At 36.9% G+C, this 19,507-nt stretch overlaps 1 protein-coding gene across 14 annotated transcripts in view; it reads left to right on the forward strand.

Annotated features, from left to right (window-relative positions):
* PEAK1 (pseudopodium enriched atypical kinase 1) overlaps positions 1-19,507 on the forward strand; it is a 300,593-nt gene that overhangs the window by 126,700 nt on the left and 154,386 nt on the right. For all 14 annotated transcript variants that reach the window (XM_074392604.1, XM_074392605.1, XM_074392607.1 and 11 more), the window contains one exon: positions 6,027-6,108. The gene's annotated coding sequence lies outside the window, so the exon portion shown is untranslated. The remainder of the gene's footprint in view (positions 1-6,026; positions 6,109-19,507) is intronic.

The raw sequence follows: 19,507 nt of genomic DNA on the forward strand, positions 1-19,507 counted from the left end.
GATGCCAGGATTGAAGTAATACAGCAGAAGACAGGTTTGGAATAAGGGTATATGATGAGCTTAGTGTTTGAAGTTTGAAGTGCTAATAGTTCATTCAGGTAGAATATTCATTGTGCCAAGTGGAAATACAGAACTGGACCACAAGAGAATCTCACACTAGGGAGTTCTATAACTTGCCTTTCCTGCTAAATATGTCATATGTCACAAGTTCATATATATGACTCTCTCTCTATATATATATATGTATGCAAGTATGCACATACATACACATACATAGTTAATCCTCATTATTCACCAATTGCATATTTGCAGATCAGCCTACTTTCTAAAATTTACTTGTAATCCCTAAATCAGTACTTGTGGTGCTTTTGTAATAATTTGCAGGCATGCTAGGAGTGGTAAAAAATTTGAGTCACCTGATGTGCAAATTCTCAGCTGTAGTTGAACAAGGTGATACTCTGCCTTCTTATTTTGGCTCTCATACTATAAACAAGCATCTCTTTTGCAGTTTACTTAATGCCACATTTTTCACATTTTCTGTGCATTTTTTAGTAATTTTGCTTTTTTAAGCAAATGGCCACCAGTGTTGTGCCAAAGTGCTGTGTAGTATTCCTAAGTACATGAAAGCTGTGATATATCTGTGCAAGAAATATGTGTGTCAGGAAAGTTTTTCTCAATCATGAGTTATGCTGTCAGCCATGATTTTAGTGTTAATGAGTAAATATCTATTAAGTAAAGTATCTTCAAACAGAAATACAGATAAAACAAGGTTATGTATTGGCTGGTTGATGAAAATGTTGTGACCAGAGGCTTCTGGAAACCTAACCCTCTTTTTCATTTTCTCTAGAAGCAATTGTTCAGTGTTCACTAATTCAGTATTTGTGGCAAATTAATAGACCATAATTACCACAGATAACAATAATCAGTGTGTGTGTGCATGTGTAGAAAATCTGCTGCTCAAAATAGCCCTTATATTTTTACAGTGTAGGCATTAGTCCTAATTTATACTTGAAATTATGATCACAAGAAATATATAACTCTTCTTAGTGAAAAATAAATGCATACAAGATGAAAACAGTTTGCTGTTTTAGATCAGATGGATGATTCCATATTCCTTAAGTCAGAAGGTTTTTCATAAAGTGGAATATTGGAGAAGTACAGGTGACAATGACTGACAGCATCTAAACGATCATCTATAGCACACTTGAGCGTAATAGGGTTGTCAGCATCATATTGGTCGGCTGCCAGTTTCTTTTATGGTTGATGTTATTCTCTTTAGCAAGCTTGCAACATTATCAGTGCCTGTTCTCTTAAAGAAATTTATTTTATCATAGTGTTTATGTGTGAGGAGATTTCATAATCGAAGACTAGTGTGTGTGTGTGTACATTCATATCTGTCAATTTGCTTGAATATGACAGCTCAACAGCATTTTTTAACCTTTCATTCACGATTGTTGGTTCATATCAGTAGGGGTGTTTTAAAATGACAGGTATTATGTGAGAATGAGAATTACCCATACTTTCTGACATATCATCAGTGTTACGTTGAAAATTAACATTCAGCTTTACAGCTCACATTTCACTGTCTGAAAATCTGAAAGCCGGGAATTGGCATTTACAAAGTCAAGGACAAGCCGACGTTCAACCCCATGCACTGCCTATTACACTCCAAAGAGATTCTGTGCTTGTTAGCATCTATCTGTTTTCTAATCACCTTCGTCCTTGGTATAAAAGATGTGCCTTGGTTATTGTCCTATAGGGCTATATAGTTAAATGCTTAAATAAAAATGATACAGACCTACATTTAGAGATTCTTCCGTTTGAAGTGGCTGATTTATTTGTGCTGTTTATATTTCTTACCTGTTCTTCTGACTGATTCTGTGGTCTTCTAACTAAGGTATTAAGGCAAATGCTTTCTGTCTTTACTGCAAACAGCAGGTTTTAATGTTATTAAGAGTAGTTATCCAGCCTGGGTAACAAGACACTATCTCTACCAAAAAAAATAGAAAAAATTAGTCTGGCATGGTGATGTGTACCTGTGGTCCTAGCTACCAGAGAGGCTGAGGTGGGAGGATTGGTTGAGCCTGGGAGGTGAAGGCTGCAGTGATCCGTGGTCACACCACTGCACTCCAGCCTGGGAAACTAAGCGAGACTCTGTCTCAAAAAAAGATCACAGCACTGCATTCCAGCCTAAGCAACTAAGCGAGACTCTGTCTCAAATAAAAATAAAAATTAAAAAAAAAAAAAAAAAGCTAGACAAGGTGGCTTATGTCTGTAATCCCAGCACTTTGGGAGGCTGAGGCCGGCAGATCACTTGAGGTGAGGCGTTCGAGACTGGCCTGGCCGATACGGTGAAATGCCGTCTCTACCAAAAATACAAAGTTAGCCAGGTGCAGTGGCTCACGCCTGTAATTCCAACATTTTTTAGGAGGCCAAGGCAGGGTGGATCACTTGAGTTCAGGAGTTCCAGACCAGTCTGTCCAACATAGTGAAACTCCATCTCTTCTAAAAATACAAAAATTAGCTGGGCATGGTGGTGATCACCTATAATCCCAGCTACTCTGAAGGCTGAGGTAGGAGACTGGCTTGAACCTGGGAAATGGAGGCTGCAGTGAGCCAAGATCGTGGGCTACATACATTCCAGCCCGGGTGACAGAGTGAGACTCTATCTCAAAAAAACAAAACAAAATTAGCTGGGCATGTTGCTGGGTTCCTGTAATTCCAGCTACTTGGGAAGATGAGGCAGGAAAATCACTTGAGCCTGGGAGGCAGAGGTCGCAGTGAGCTGAATTATGCCACTGCAGTTCAGCCTGGGCAAAAGAATGAGACTTCATCCAAAAAAAAAAAAATAAAGTAATTGTGATAGCATCTTTTTCTCCTTATTTTTGGTAGATGACCGTAATATTCACTCTTCACATGGAAATACCTCAAAGATTTATTCTTCTGCACTATGACTACTGTATTAAAGTGGGTATTTTTTTTTTTTCTTTTTGAGATGGAGTCTGACTGTCGCCCAGGCTGGAGTGCAGTGGCACCATCTTGGTTCACTGTAACCTCCACCTCCTGGGTTGAAGCAATTCTCCCTGCCTCAGCCTCCTGAGTAGCTGGGATTACAGGAGCCGGCCACCATGCCTGGATTTTTGTATGTTTAGCAGAGACGGGGTTTCACCATATTGACCAGGCTGGTCTCAAACTCCTAATGTCAGGTGATCCGCCTGCCTCAGCCTACCAAAGTGCTGGGATTACACGCATGAGCCACTGCACCTGGCCATGCATCTAAGTTTAAGGGTGGATGCTTTTTAATTATATGGCATTTAGAAAGCAAAATATTTGCAGTTGAAATCCTCTGTGAGTTGAACATGAAGCTTATTATATTCACTTTCCCTGCTAATTCGAAGCAACCTAATATTCTAGTATTAAAGACTGTATTATAAGATTAACCAGCCCTTGACCTTTTTGAAAGAGAGTCTTATGTTAACTTATTTCAATTTCAATAAACTATTATGCCATCTAGAGATGTGTTACAATCTGAGAATTTTATGTAAAGTTCATCAGTAAGTGCTAAATTAAAGTGGGAATACCTTCTTACGCCTGAAGAATGCAGGGAAGTGACTAAAAGATGAAAACATTTCTCTGATAAATCTCTAATGGAGGTACAGGGTAGTACCTAAATGTCAACTTTGCCATGCCATATGGTTTCAGAAAAAAACGTTTGAAGGTCTTTGGTGAATTAGTGGTTGTAGTATCTAAGCCTCTTTAGAAGGATAGCTACATTCGTTAATTTATATTTGCTGTTTACTGCTCCTCCAAACCTAGCAGTACATGTCTTCTTAGCCTCCTGTGAGTGTATTCATTTCCATCTCTGTTTTACTCATTCAAATACTTTTATTTCCCCTCTTCAACGATCTGACCAATTACTCCTTGGATCCCCCAGGTTAAGACCTTTTCTCCAAAGAGACTTACTAAAATTCATTCGTTTCCCTTCTCACTGGTTTTATGTATATAAATTATCAGCCGCTTTGTCATTAGTTTGTTTCGTTTCATTAATATTCAGTTAAATATCTCCTGAGTGCTTGTTGCAATGATGTGTGAGCTTGGTGGTGTAGAAAAGTATGCTGTGGTCAGGGTTTCCAGAGAAAGTGAGCTTGTACCTGAATAAACAAGAATTTCCCGTTGTGGAAGGTAGGTAAAGATATACTGGCAAAGAACGGCGTGAGAATACATGGGACTGACGAATTGTTCGGTATGGCTGTGGTGCAATAAAGTGGGGGATAGGAAATGAAGCTGAAGAGATCGAGATGAGGACTTCATATGTCGGACATTTATTCTTTGAATAAGGGACTTTATTCTGTTAGTGCTGGGTTGCTATTGAAGACTTTGACATAATGAGGGTTTGATATATGATAGCGCTTGATGTAACAAAATTTTTATTTTAAACCAATTACGTTGGCAAAAGTATGTAAATAAATTTGAGGTAGGTTAAGAGAGTAGAGATGGGAAGATGAGTTAGTTTCCTCATTTGGTCATATTGAGAGATAACTTGGATGGAGTTGAAGAAATAGACTTGGAAAGTGTTTAAAGTAGAAATCAAGAAGAATTGAAGATGACTGGTAAAATGTGAGATTACTGCCAGACTTTTGGCTTGAGAAGTTAAGGGGCTGTGGTTCTGCTATGACAGGGACTTTTTTTTTTTGAGACAGAGTCTCACTCTGTCACCAGGCACCAGGCTGGAGTGCAGCGGCAAGATCTTGGCTCACTGCAATTTCCACCTCCCCAGTTCAAGTGATTCTCCTTCCTCAGCCTCCCAAGTAGCTGGGACTACAGGCACGCGCCACCACGCCCAGCTGATTTTTGTATTTTTAGAAGATACGGGGGTTTCGCCATGTTAGCCAGGATAGTCTCAATCTCTTGACCTCGTGATCCACCCTCCTCGGCCTCCCAAAGTGCTGGGATTACAGGCTTGAGCCACCATGCCCAGCCTTGAATCACTTTGTAAAACTAAGCATTCTTGAATAGTAGGGTATTATATAACGTTATATAGTAGATAATAAATGTTTAAGCTTGCCACTTATTTTGTCCAGCTGGAAAATACTTCATTTACTTGGAAATTGTGTTTTTATATTTTATTTATTTTCATTATTTGACAAATATTTTTTAATTCATATCATTTCATGAGCTGCTATGTACTAGGCACTGTGAAGTCTCCTATTCTGGTTTTATTGTGAGAATTACTCTGACTCGAAGGCACTGATTTACACTGAATTTTGCATTATCAGTCTTACGTGGATTAATATGGTAGTTGAACATCTCTCTCTTCTTGAGTACAGTGTGGCCTTATTTAATCTTTTTTATCTCTCTGGATCACTATTTCTTCATTTTTCTTCTAGCAGTGTGCATTAGATGTTTCCTAAAATGCTTAAAGTTTTTAAATTCTACAAGTCTGTTCGTTTTTAAAAACTCAGGAAGAGAGATTACCTTCAGTCTACCAACAGGTTTTAGAGATCCACAGGGTAGATGACTGGGTTTCATGACTCAACTAAAATTGTATGCAAGATACAGACATGCATATACATTTTTATGAGGATAAAATTTACAGCTGCTTTTGGATTATCATAGTTTTACATAACTCACCAGTCATCTTGCACCCAAAAGGTTAAGAACTATAGGAACCAGAAGTATTTTTGTGTAATGTGTTATAATAAACTACACTGCTTCATGCAACCCCTGAATGGTGAAGTTACCTTTAACAGAGGTACTGCTATGCTTTGAAAAGTAATTTTTTGAAGTAAGGAACAAATGTATTGTAATGCAATATATGTTTACTTTTTGGCTACTTAAGCCTATAATGTTTCTGTTGTATTAACCAATTAAAACATCTCTTAGTTATTTTATAGCTTAAAAATAAGTTCATCAAATAGAATAAGAGTTTGATTCTGCCTTCTAGTGAATTAAAGAAGGCTTAGTTTTAAAGAGTGATTCAAACGCCCTTCATTAATATGTCTTCTCTACTTTGCGTCTTCTAATAGGAAAAGAAGACTGGAGATCCATTTGTAAGGAAAGGAAAGAAAGCAATGACATAATGTTCAGAATTGGAGCCAGTTAAACCAGGTTGGTACTTTTTCTTTCCATAATGTAACGTGTTTATTCAAGTCTTGAATCTCTTTTATTAATCTCCTGTCTTATTCCAGCAAAAATCCAATAATTTTAAACCTTGCCGTAGTAGTATGGAGGAGACAAAGATGAATACGACACACCCTTTTCAAACTATTTGCAACCATACTGTGAATATGAAAGACAAAATGATAAAAAGCTAGATAGCAATCTCGTTTTAACGTGAAAAGTTCCGTGAGGTTTGGTAAATTGCTTGAGGTCAGAAGCTCTTAAAGAATTAAGGTGGGATTCAGACTCATATCTGTTGACGCCAAATCATATTTGCCTTCCGTTATGTCACAATGCTCCCTGTTTTATTTAGGTTTAGTTGTTATGCAGCTGCTGATTACTGAAGTAGAGGATGGAGATCATATGGATTTCATTTAAGGAATTTACTTTCATTTAAGGAATTTATTTCATTTACTTTCTGACAAAGTAAAAACGGGGAGAGTGTTCTCTATTTCTCAAAAGTTTGGAAGATTAGAGACGGGAACTAACATTTGTAAGCACTTACTATGTACTAGACATTGTTTTAAGGACTTAATATGAACTAACTTATGTAATTCACGACAGCCCGGTGACATACTTGGTGTTATCCCTCATCTTTAAAACGAAGAAGTAAGTAAATTGCCCAAGATCACATAGCTGATAAGTACCAAAAGCAGATTCAAAACCGTGTATCGGGAGAGGTTAGATAGGGTTTACATCATGACTATGGACTTAAATTTTATTTGTTTATTTATTTTGAGATGGAGTCTCGCTCTGTTCCCTAGGCTGGAATGCAGTGGTGCGATCTCGGCTCACTGCAACCTCCGCCTCCTGGGTTCAAGTGATTCTCCTGCCTCAGCCTCCTCAGGACTACAGGCGCGTGCCACCACACCTGGCTAATGTTTTAGGGTTTTTTTTTTTTTAATTTTAGTAGAGACGGGGTTTCATCCTCTTAGCCAGGATGGTCTTGATCTCCTGACCTTGTGATCTGCCCGCCTCAGCCTCCCAAAGTGCTGGGATTACAGGCATGAGCTGCTGCGCCTGGCCAACTTAAAATTTAATACCACACAAACCAAATGAATAGCTGGACAATTTAGTCTGAGCTCCTTTTGCTACTAAGTGTCATTTGTAAACATTCTGAATTCCACGATTAGCAGTTTAAATCATCTCACCAAAATAATATTTATACATGATCCTATGAGATTTTAAATTCACAGAATAGTGAACAGCAACATACGACAGAAAGGACTTTGAGGTGGGGCTCAGATCTGCGTCCTTTCAATTCCCAACTCTGCTACCGATTCCTGTGCTCTACAAGTATCTTAACCTGTTTTCACACATTTTGTAAGATAAGAAGGTTGACTTCATTGTACCCTGAGTCCCTTACAATAATACAATTATATCCTATCAGTAGATTTTAAAAATGTGCTTCACATGTGACTAGCTAGGAATTTTTAGTTTACAGTTAAGTCTTTAGATATCACTATATTGAATCCTCCTATATGACAGAGGAAGAGACTGAGACCCTCATATTTATATGTCACTGTAAACATTTCAAAGCTCTTTTACATATATTAATCTCATGTGAGCCTCATCACCATACTCCTGTGGGTTAAATATTATTCTTTTCATTGTATACATGACCAGATTGAATTGGTCATGCAGCTGGACTAGACTAAGTGACTCTAATTCTCATCCAAAAGTTTATCATGTGTTCTTGCTTTAGTGGGACTAATTACATCCTTTGATGAAGTACTGTTGTATGAGAAAGTGAGCATTCAGAGATTTATGAAAAAATCCAAGCAGGAGAAACAAACATTTTCTAGTATGAAAGTAGTAATGCTACAGCTATATAAACAGCAGTAACAAAGAGGAAAGGAAGTAATAAAGTCTATGAGTTAATTTGATTTTGGTTTTCATTTATTCCTGGATTAGGAATAAGCATAATTGACTTTTAATATCCTTGTGTTTATCAATACCATACTTTATCCTGACTAAATAATGCAAAGAGAAATCATACTTTATAGTAAAGTATTCATAAATTACAGGTGAACCAAGGAAAATTTCAAACAATTAACTTAAAAGGATACTTTGAAAACAAATGAATAAATAGGCATGGGAAGCTTTACATAAAATTATTTATTTCATCGCCTTTATTGCAGTGAGTTTTTTTTTTTTTTAATTTCCACTTTGTAGTTATAGAGCTACAACTTTTTGTAACTTTTTAGTATTTTTTTAATTGGAAAGAAAATAATTTTAAAACTAGGATGTGGGTATGAGCAGTTTTGCTTTTACAGTTTTTTTCCCCCAGTTCTTTCCTTTATAAAGAACCAGCTTTCTAGGTTACATGATACGATGATGCTTTCTCTGCATATATGAAAATTCGACTATTAATAAAATCTCCAATCTTTATTATATATTAAAAAGTTTTTTTAAAGATGATTAACTGCATGTATTCTATAGAACTAATAAAAGAAAGGAGGATCTCCCAGATGGTTCTAATCAAATAAGAAAAACAACGAAGGATGGAGTTGATATACAACAAAATTTGAAAGCAACGTTATGAGATTTGACTTATTTTAGAGAAGAAAAGTGTATTATGTCCTTCCTGACGTCCGTTTTTCTTAAGAGTCCGTTGTAAGATTCTCTTTCCCAGCTGCTGACGTTCTTTCTGTATTCCCTGCCCTGCAGACCTCCACCTCCTACTGCATACCCGTTCTCATGCCATCACAGATCCATGGAATTCAAAATGATATTTGATGCAGACTTGAATAGAGCTAGTTTTTAATTCTCAGTTCTGTATATGACTTCAAAACATATGCAAAGGTTTCTTTGAGCCACTTTTTAATGGTGCTTTAAAGGAAAAGATGAAGAGGCCACTTCATAGTAATTGATTTTTTGGTTTTGGTTTTGAGATAACTCAGGAGCTAGTTTCCTGGAAACTTGAAACTCCTAACACAAACAGTTTCATTAAATTGTACCTATTATATGATTGTCTCTTGCTAACCCGGACTGTAGTCAGTTTTAAGGATTTCCATTAGTTTCTCATTGGTCCGCTGTGACTTAGTGTTCATAAAAAAGTTATGACATTTAACTGAGGGTTTAGAATTTTTCAAGATGACTGGGCTTTTTCCTGTGATTTGTGAGTTTCCCTTGTTTGACTTTAGGCTTAAAGAATTCTTGATCTAGAGTCAATTGCAAGCAAGCCAGACTTCCAGGCTGCTGTACTGTTCATATTAAAACATTCCCTTTGTACACGTGTATGGCCTTGTGATTCAGAAGGCATGGTTTTAATACACAAAGGCTTTTAATTTTTAAACTATTTTAATAAATAAATTGCTGAAACAGTAACTTTTTTAAACAAGTCATGTTGACAAATAGGTTAGCATTAAGTGTTTTTCCTAGCTATCGATTATTTAGTATTAATGTAGATTTGTTTCTATATAGTCTGGTTTCTGTACCAGAATATTTTCTAAAAATGAAATAAGTTCTTAGACCTATGGAAATTTGAGAAACTCTTTAATGTCATATTCAGTAAACCTCAGGATGGCAATAAGGGAGATGTGGAGCTGTCGACTTATGTGTATATGTATGTATGTGTATATCTGTGTGTGTGATCTAAACACCCAGGAAATAAAGTTGATTTATTGCTTCCTTCCTGACCAAGTTATTTTTTAAAGTTCAACATGGTGATAGAATTATATGGAAATATTGATTGGTTTTTTTCTTTTGCAGCTGTATTGCTACTTAACAATTAAATGATTTAATGTAGCTCAGGGCTTCATTTTATTCTTCGTTTGTAGTTGAAAGAATTAAATGGGTTGATTCAGATTTTTAAAAAATAGAAATATAGGTAATAAAGGAGAATTACAGAATCTGTTGGCCTGCATTTGTAAGATCAGTCCACTTGAGTTGCCCAGTTATTTATCAGAGAAAAATAGTACCAAGTATAAATATTCAAATAGTTATTGAGTATTTCATTAGCATATATGTGCCACCTTTTTCTCCTTAATTCTTAATGTGAGAAATTTGGATGATTTTCATAACTATTCAAAAATAATTCTGCTGTACAAAACTGAGAGTATTGTTGCAAAAGACAATAATTTGCTCTTGGGTCTTTTTATTTCTTTTATGAAAACCCATCTCCAAAAAAATGTAAATGAAAACTTGCTGATTGCAATGAGGGTTTTTAATGAAGTTATTAGATTTGATTCTTAAATTGTATGAACTTCTTCAATAGCTTTGCTCATTCTTATAAACACAGCATTTTAATATAAGATTTGGTAGTATGAAATGTTGCTAGTCTGAAGCTCTTCTATTGGAGAAATTAAGGATTGCAAAAGATTTGGGGACTCCAGATTTTCTGGGTAGGGTTTAAAAAAAGTTTTTGATTATATTGAATGAATTCGGTAAAAATGTATTACTTTTCCTCCAGTAATATGAATACCATATGTCTTATAAAAATTAATAACAGTAGGCATCATTTGGCTAGCAGAAATGGCAGTTCACATACTTTTTTTACAGCAAACTATAGACAACGTCTGATATGATAAAGGAAATAGAATTTTTTTTTTTCTTGAGACAGAGTCTCACTCTGTTGCCCAGGCTGTAATGCAATGGTGAATCTCAGCTCACTGCAACCTTCACCTCCGGGGTCAGGCAGTTCTCTGACCTTAGTTTCCTGGGCTTCAAGGCAAGTAGCTGGAATTACAGGTGCCACCATGCCTGGCTAATTTTGTATTTTTAGTAGAGACGAGGTTGTACCATGTTGGCCAGGCTGGTCTCGAAACTCCTGACCTCAAGTGATCCACCCGCCTCAACCTCCCAAAGTGCTGGGATTATAGGCGTGAGCCATCATGCCTGGTCAGGAAATAGAAATCTTGTACAGCTCTTATAGTCAGAAACCTGATTATTCCAAAGATGAGAGTGTTATCTAATAATCATCTACACAGAGCTACCAAGTAAGGTCAAATGTTTAGAGCCCATAAAACATCACGTAAAACCAATAACAAAAGTATTGCAAGCCAGGCCATACTGTCTGAAGGAAGTTTATAGAGTCTACTTGAGTGCATTAAAATATTTTGTGTTCCTTGTTAATTCTAAAATAATAAAAGTGTAACAGAAACATGGAATAGGAACAGGTTTTAGAATAAGAAAAGGCTTCAGAAGTCATTTGATTATCCCCTTTTATTTTGCAAAGCAAAACTAAGGGTGTGAAGCTACTTCCTCAAGTGTTATATAGGTAGTAACAGAACTAAGACTAGAATACATTTTGAAAAATTGTGATGGGAAATGATTTTTATTTTTAAAATTTATATATAGTAAAACTTGACTTTTTTAAAGATGGTATCTCACTCTGTCGCCCAGGCTAGAGTGCAGCGGCATGATCTCAGCTCACTGCCGCCTCTGCCTCCCATTTTCAGGTGATTCTTGGACCTCAACCTCCTGAGTAGCTGGTGTTATAGGTGCCTGCCATCATGCCTAGCTAATTTTTGTGTATTTAGTAGAGACAGGGGTTTCACCATGTTGGCCAGGCTGGTCTCAAACTCCTGACTTCAAGTGGTCTGCCTGCCCCAGCCTCCCAAAGTGCTAGGATTACAGGTGTGAGCCACCGCGCCCGGCTCAAGATTGACTTTTTAAGTAAGTTCTGTTAGCTTTAACACATGTACAGAACAGGAAACAAACAGTCCCATCACCCTAGAAAACTTCTGGCTGTCCCTTTTTGGTAAAAATATCTCTCTACATCTAACAGCTATTCTTCATCACTATAGTTTTATCTATTCTGGAATATTGTATAAATGGATTTTTTTCCAAGCCAAAAATGTATCCAGCTTTATTAAAGATATTTTCCATAAATAATCATGGTATTTCAGGCAGGACATGAGCAGACAATCATTAACAGTATACATGCAACAACTTTCAAACTCCCTTCTTCAGTGGACTACCGAAAATCATAAAGCCACTATAAACCCAATGAAGTCTTCATACTCTGAACAGGGAAAGTTTAGAGTGAAGGTTGACATTTCACATTTAGCATGTTCTTTAACGACTTTCATGAGCCAGCCCTGACTCAGGAAGTGAAATGAAAATGGCAGAATTATCTGAGGATCCACAATCTAGAAACGGAACTGCTGCTCTTAGGAGGGGCTCTATCTCAGTAGTATCACTGGAAAGTGCAGATTGCCTGACATACTGATAACCAATTATAGGGGTTCAGGGCCCGACAGGTGTCTGGATAAGGGAGTTAAGTCTATGTTGAAAGGTGGAAATGGAGAAAAGAACATGAAAATAATTTGTTTTTCCATCACACACGGCTTTTGTACGAAGGAGGCCATGTGTGTCTAAGTCAGGGAGTCTCTCCTCCTGAGAGCCAAGAAAATGTCTCTCAAAACTAGAAGGGAAAGTTGTTTTCCCCACATCAGTCCAGCTTTGGAGGCATTCTATTGATGACATAGGCCCCTTCCTCCTAAAACAACAAAAGCACCTTGGGAGGCTGGGGCGGGAGGCTGGGGCAGGTGGCTCACTTGAGTTCAGGAGTTCAAGACTGGCCTGGCCAACATGGTGAAACACCGTCTCTACTAAAAATACAAAAATTAGCCAGGTGTGGTGGCGGGTGCCAGTAATCCCAGGTGCCTGTATTCACAGCTATGCAGGAGTCTGAGGCAGGAGAATAGCTTGAACACAGGCAGTAGAGGGTACAGTGGGCAGAGATCATGCCATTGCACTCAAGCCTGGGCAATAGAGTGGGACTCTGTCTAAAAACACACACACACACACACACACACACACACACACACACACAACTGTATTTCAAACTGTACAGTCACCAGAAGAACACAGGTATCAAAAATGCACATGCTTCACTTGGCATCTCCAGCACCCTCCACTTTCTGTGCCTGGTCTGTTTTGGCATCTCCATTTTCTGTAGGCTTCTTCTCCTCCTTGCCAGCGTCAGCTTTTCCCGTTTTTCCTTTGGGTCCCTTCCCTCCATTCTTTGCAGGGGCCTTTTTGGGCTTGGTCTCTGGCTTTGGAGGAACAGGTTTAGCAGACAACCTCGCAGATCTTCTCTGTGATTCGTCCCTCCCCTGGGGTTTCTCTCCTTCAGCAGCTTCCTTACCTCTGTCTTGGGAATGCTGGTGGCGATGGTGGCGGGACACAGGTAGGCGCTGGAAGTGGGATGCAGCGGTGAGCGAGCTTTCGTCGTTCTGGGGGTTGTTCTTGCTGCTGCTGCTTCATGCTGCTCCTATAAATGGAAGTATTATGTACTCTCTTGAATCTGGCTTCTTTCTCTCAGCTTAATTTTTTGAAATTCATATACTGTATATATTAGTATTGCATTCTAATTGCTGAATAGTATTCCATTGTATGACCATATCACAGTGTATTTAATCACCTGTTCATGAGCATGTGGTTTCCAGTTTGTTTTTTTTTTTAAATACTTCATTTTTTAAGAGCAATTTTAGGTTCAACAACAAAACTGAGGGAAAGGTACAGATATCTCACACACCCTCATCCCCATGAGTGTATAGCATTCCCTGTTATCCACATTCCCACCAGACTGGTACATTTGCTACAATTGATGAGACTTCATTGAGACATCATAATCACACAAAGTCTAGAGTTTACATTAGGGTTCACTCTTGGTGTTGTATATTCCATGGGTTTGGATAAATGCATAATGGCAGGTATTCACCATTCTAGTGTCATATAGAGTATTTTCACTGCCCTAAAAATCCCCTGCCTTCTGCCTATTCATTCCTTTTTCTTCTCCAGCCCCTGGCAACCCACTGAACTTTTTACTGTCTCCATGGTTTTACCTGTTTCAGAATGTCATATAGTCTTTTCCAGATTGGTTTCTTATGTTCAGTTTTTATCTATTACAAATAAAGTTTCTATAATTTTTCTGTTAGACAAAAGAAAAATATTAACTTACAGATATGGTGTACCTATTAGTGAGCTCGTAAATAATTCACAAAATTAATTCACCTTTTAAACTTTTTATTTTGAAATAATTATAAATTCAAGGGAAGTTGTCAACATAGTAAAGAGAAATACCATGTTTGCTGTACCATTCACCAAGTTTCCCCTATTAGTTCCATCTTATGTAACTATAGAACAATATTAAAACCAGTACATTGACATTGGTGTAAAGCGAGTATATAGTTCTTTGGCATTTTATCACATGTAGATACATGTAACCAACATGGCAATCAGGATACAGAATTATTCCATCACTGCAATCATATCCCTGTGCTGCCTCTTTATAGTCACACACACATCCACTGACTTCCACCATCCCTCACCCTTCATAACCAGCTCTATAATTTTGTCATTTTGAGAATGTTATATAAGTGGAATCATTTAGTATATAGCCTTTGAGATTGGCTTTTTAAAATCAGCATAATGCCCTTGAGATCCATCTAAGTTGTGATGTCAGGAATCATTCCTTTTTATTGCTGATATAGTTAGTTTTCCATGATTTGGATATGTCACATTTTTTTTTCTGGCTTTCCTGCAGGTTACTTGAATATTTTTTAGAATTCAGTGTTTTAAAATATATCTCTTTGTATGGCTTTGTTGTCATTCATCCCTCTAGATATTACATTTTGTATTTAATAAATCAGTCTGCTGTACTACAGTGCTACTTGGTGATGCTACATTTTATCACTTCCAGTAAAGTATAGAGACGTCTGCTCCCTTTAGTCCCCCCCATTTAATGAACATTTTTATATGTTTCTAAGATATGTATATGTGTATATTATACACATGTTTACATATACATTTTATGTGTATTAACAGTTGTCTTTACATACATTATGAATTGTATTATACAGCATTATAATTTTTGCTTCAACAGTCAAACATAATTTGGAAAACTCAAGTGGAACAGGAATCTGTTGTATTTATACATATTTTTACTCCTGTCATCTTTCCTTCGGATAATCCGAGATCTTTTTTCATTTACTTTCTGCTTAGATAATTTTCTTTATTTTTTTTAGAGCAAGTCTGCTAGTGAGAAATACTCCTTTCTCTATAAATATTTTGATTTTTTCCTTCATTCCTGCGGAATATTTTTGCTGGATAAAGAATTCTGAGTTAACAAGTCTTTTCTTTAGCATCTGAAAGATATTGTGCCAGTTCCTTCTGGCTTCCATAGTTTTAAATGAGAAATGTACTGCCATTAAATTGTTTTTCCCTTCTAGGTAAGATGTTGTTTTTCTGTTGCTGCTTTCACGATTTTTTCTGTGTCTTTAGTTTTCAGAACTTTGACTTCGATGTGTATTAGCATGGATTAATTTGAGTTTATATTGTTTGGGGTTTACTTGGCTTTTGAATCTATAGGTTTATGTCTTTTGAGAACTTTTCAGTCACATTTTTTCAGATTATTTTTCAGCTCTTTCCTTTTTCTCCTCTCCTTTTGAAACTTTGATGATACAAATGTTAATCTTTTATTTGTTTCATGAGTCACCAGTGTTCTGTTTTCTTCCTATTGTTCAGACTGGCACATTTCTATTTTTTTATTTTTTAGTACGTTGATTCCTTCTTCTGTCACATCCATTCTGCTATTGAACCTATCCACTGACATTGCGTTTGATTATTGCAATTTTATTTTGTAATTTCATCATTTGCATCCTCTACTTCTTTGCCAAGACTTTCTTAACTCAGGCTTTCTGTTTTTTTCATTTGTTTCCAGTGTGTTGGTAACTGCCCATTGAAGCATTTTAATGGTGGCTGTCTTAAAATCCTTGTGAGATAATTATTTTACTTTCTTTAAAAAATATGTTTATTTCTTAAAATCTGTGTATAATTAGACCCACTTGATTTAACCCATGTTGTTTAAGGATCACCTGTGCATTACTAAGACATACATATTTATTTTATTTTTGGAATTTTGTCTTATTTCAATAAGTTTGGGGGGAACAGGTGGTGTTTGGTTACATGAATAAGTTTTTGGTGATGATTTATGAGATTTTGTTGCACCCATCACCCGAGAAGTACACACTGTACCCAATGTGTAGTCTTTTATTTCTCAGCTCCCTCCTACCCTTTCCCCCAAGTCCTTAAAATTTATTGTATCTTTCTTATGTCTTTGTGTGCTCATAGCTTAGCTTCCACTTATGAATGAGAACATACGATATTTGGTTTTCCATTCCTGAGTTACTTCACTTGGAATAATGGTCTCCAATACCATCCAGTTGCTTCAAATGCCATTATTTTGTTCCTTTTTATTGCTGAGTAGTATTCTACAGTATATTTATGCCTCATTTTCTTTATCCAGCTGTTGATTGATGGGCATTTGGGCTGCTTCCATATTTTTACAGTTGTGAATTGTGCTGCTGTAAACATGTATGTGCAAGTATATTTTTTGTATAATGACTTTCTTTCCTCTGAGTGGATAGCCAGGAGTGGGATTGTGGGATCAGGTAAATCTGCTTTTAGTTCTTCAAGCAGTCTCCATACTGTTTTCCATAGCGGTTGTACTGGTTTACATTCCCATCAGCAGTGTAAAAGTGTTCCCTTTTTCATAACATTCATACCAACATTTATTATTTTTTGATTTTTGATTATTGATTATGGCCATCATTGCAGGAGTAACCTAGTACCTCATTGTGGTTTTGATTTGCATTTCCCTGATTATTAGTGGTGCTCAGCACTTTTTCATATGTTTTTTGGCCAATTGTGTATCTTCTTTTGAGAATTGTCTGTTCCTGTCCTTTGCCCACTTGATAGGATAATTGTTTTTTCTAATTTGTTTTTTTTTAGATTCTGGATATTAGTTTTTTGTCCAATAAAATTTGTTAACAGCTATTATAAAAGTGTTTGAGTTCTTGGTTTGATTCTCAGCTTAGTTACTATTGATGTATAGCAGGGCTACTGATTTGTATACATTAATTTTGTATCCTGAAACTTCGATGAATTCATTTACTAGTTCTAGGAGATTTTTGTATGAGTCTTTAGGATTTTCTGGATATATAATTATGTCATCAGCAAACAGCAACAGTTTGACTTCCTCTTTGCCAATTTGGATGCTCGTTTTTTCTTTCTGTTGCCTATTTTGGCTAGGACTTCCAGTACTATGTTGAATAGAAGTTGTGAAAGTGGGTATCCTTGTCCTTTTCCAGTTTTCAGGGGAAATACTTTCAACTTTTCCCCATTCTGTATAGTGTTAGCTGTGGGCTTTTCATAGATGGCTTTTATTACCTTAAGGTGTGTTCCTTCTTTACCAATTTTGCTGAGGGTTTTAATCATACATAAAGGGATGCTGGATTTTGTCAGATGCTTTTTCTGCATCTGTTGAGATGATCACATGATTTTTTAATTTCTTTTTATGTGGTATATCACATTTATTGACTTGCAGATGTTAAACCATCCCTGCATTCCTGGTATGAAAACCACTTGATCATGGTGGATTTTCTTTTTGATCTGCTTTTGGATTTGGTTAGCGTGTATTTTGTTAAGGCTTTGCATCTATGATCATCAGGGATATTGGTTTGTAGTTTTCTTTTTTTTATTATGTCCATTTCTGGTTTTGGTATATAGGGTGATACTGGCTTCATAGAATGGTTTAGGAAGGATTCCTTCTTTCTGTATCTTTTGGAGTAGTGTCAGTAGGATTGGTAACCAGTTCTTCTTTAAATGTCTGATAGAATTCAGCTGTGAATCCATCTAGTCCTGGACTTTTTTGTTGGTAACTCCTTAATTACCATTTCAGTCTTGCTGCTTGTTATTGGCCTGTTCAGAGTTTCTGTTTCTTCCTGGTTTAATCTAGGAGGATTGTGTATTTCCAGGAATTTATCCATCTCCTCTAGTTTTCTATTTTATGCCCATAAAGGTGTTCATAGTAGCCTTAAATGATCTTTTGTATTTCTTTTTTTTTTTTTTTTTTTTTGAGACAGAGTTTTGCTCTTGTTACCCAGACTGGAGTGCAATCCCGCGATCTCGGCTCACCGCAACCTCCGCCTCCTGGGTTCAGGCAATTCTCCTGCCTCAGCCTCCCGAGTAGCTGGGATTACAGGCACGCGCCACCATGCCCAGCTAATTTTTTGTATTTTTAGTAGAGACGGGGTTTCACCATGTTGACCAGGATGGTCTCAATCTCTTGACCTCATGATCCACCCACCTCGACCTCCCAAAGTGCTGGGATTACAGGTGTGAGCCACCGCGCCTGGCCCATCTTTTGTGTTTCTGTGGTATTGGCTGTAATATCTCCCATTTTGTTTCTAATTGAACTTATTTGGATCTTCTCTCTTCTTTCTTGGTTAATCTCGCTAATCGTCTATTAATTTTATTTATCTTTTCAAAGAACCAGCTTTTTGTGTGTTTATCTTTTGCATTGTTTTGTTTGTTTCAGTTTCATTTAGTTCTGCTCTCATCTTGGTTGTTTCTTTTCTTTTGTTGGGCTTAGGTTTGGCTTGTTCTTGTTTCTCTAGTTCCTTGAGGTGTGCCCATAGATTGTCTGTGCTCTTTAAGACTTACTGATGTAGGCATTTAATGCTATGGATTTTGTGTTAGTACCACCTTTGCTGTATCCCAGAGGTTTTTATAGGTTGTGTCACTATTATCGTTAATTTCAAATAATTTGTTAATTTCCATCTTGATTTCATTTTTGACTCGATCATTCAGGAACATGTTATTTAATTTCCATATTGCATGGTTTTGAGGGTTCCTTTTGGAGTTGACTTTCAGTTTTATTCCACTGTGGTCTAATAGAGTGCTTTGTATAATTTTGATTTTCTTAAATTTGTTGAGACTTGGTTTGTGGCTTATCAGATGGTCTGTCTTAGAAAGTGTTCTATGTATTGATGAATAGAATGTATATTCTGGAATTGTTGGGTAAAATGTTCTGTAAATGTCTGTCAAGCCCATTATTTCTTTGTCGGTTTTCTGTCTTGATTACCTGTCTAGTGCTGTCAGTGGAATAATGTAATCTCCCACTATTATTCTATTGTTGTCTATCTAATTTCTTAGGTCTAGTAGTAATTGCTTTATGAATTGGGAGCTCCAGTGTTAGGCACATATATATTTAGGAATGTGATATTTTCCTGTTGTATTAGACCTTTTTTTAATTGTATAGTGTTCCTATTTTTTTTTTTTTTTTTTTTTTTTTTTAGACAGAGTCTTGCTCTGTCACCAGGCTGGAGTGCAGTGGCGTGATCTCGGCTCACTACAACCTCCGCCTCCCAGGTTCAAGCAATTCCCCTGCCTCAGCCTCCTGAGTAGCTGGTACTACAGGCACATACCACCACACCTGGCTAACTTTTGTATTTTTAGTAGAGACATGGTTTCACCATGTTGTCCAGGATGATCTCAGTCTCCTGACCCCATGATCCACCCACCTTGGCCTCCCAAAGTGCTGGGATTAAAGGTG

Source organism: Saimiri boliviensis, chromosome 2, assembly GCF_048565385.1.
Source record: "Saimiri boliviensis isolate mSaiBol1 chromosome 2, mSaiBol1.pri, whole genome shotgun sequence".
In the NCBI taxonomy this organism is placed as follows: domain Eukaryota; kingdom Metazoa; phylum Chordata; class Mammalia; order Primates; family Cebidae; genus Saimiri; species Saimiri boliviensis.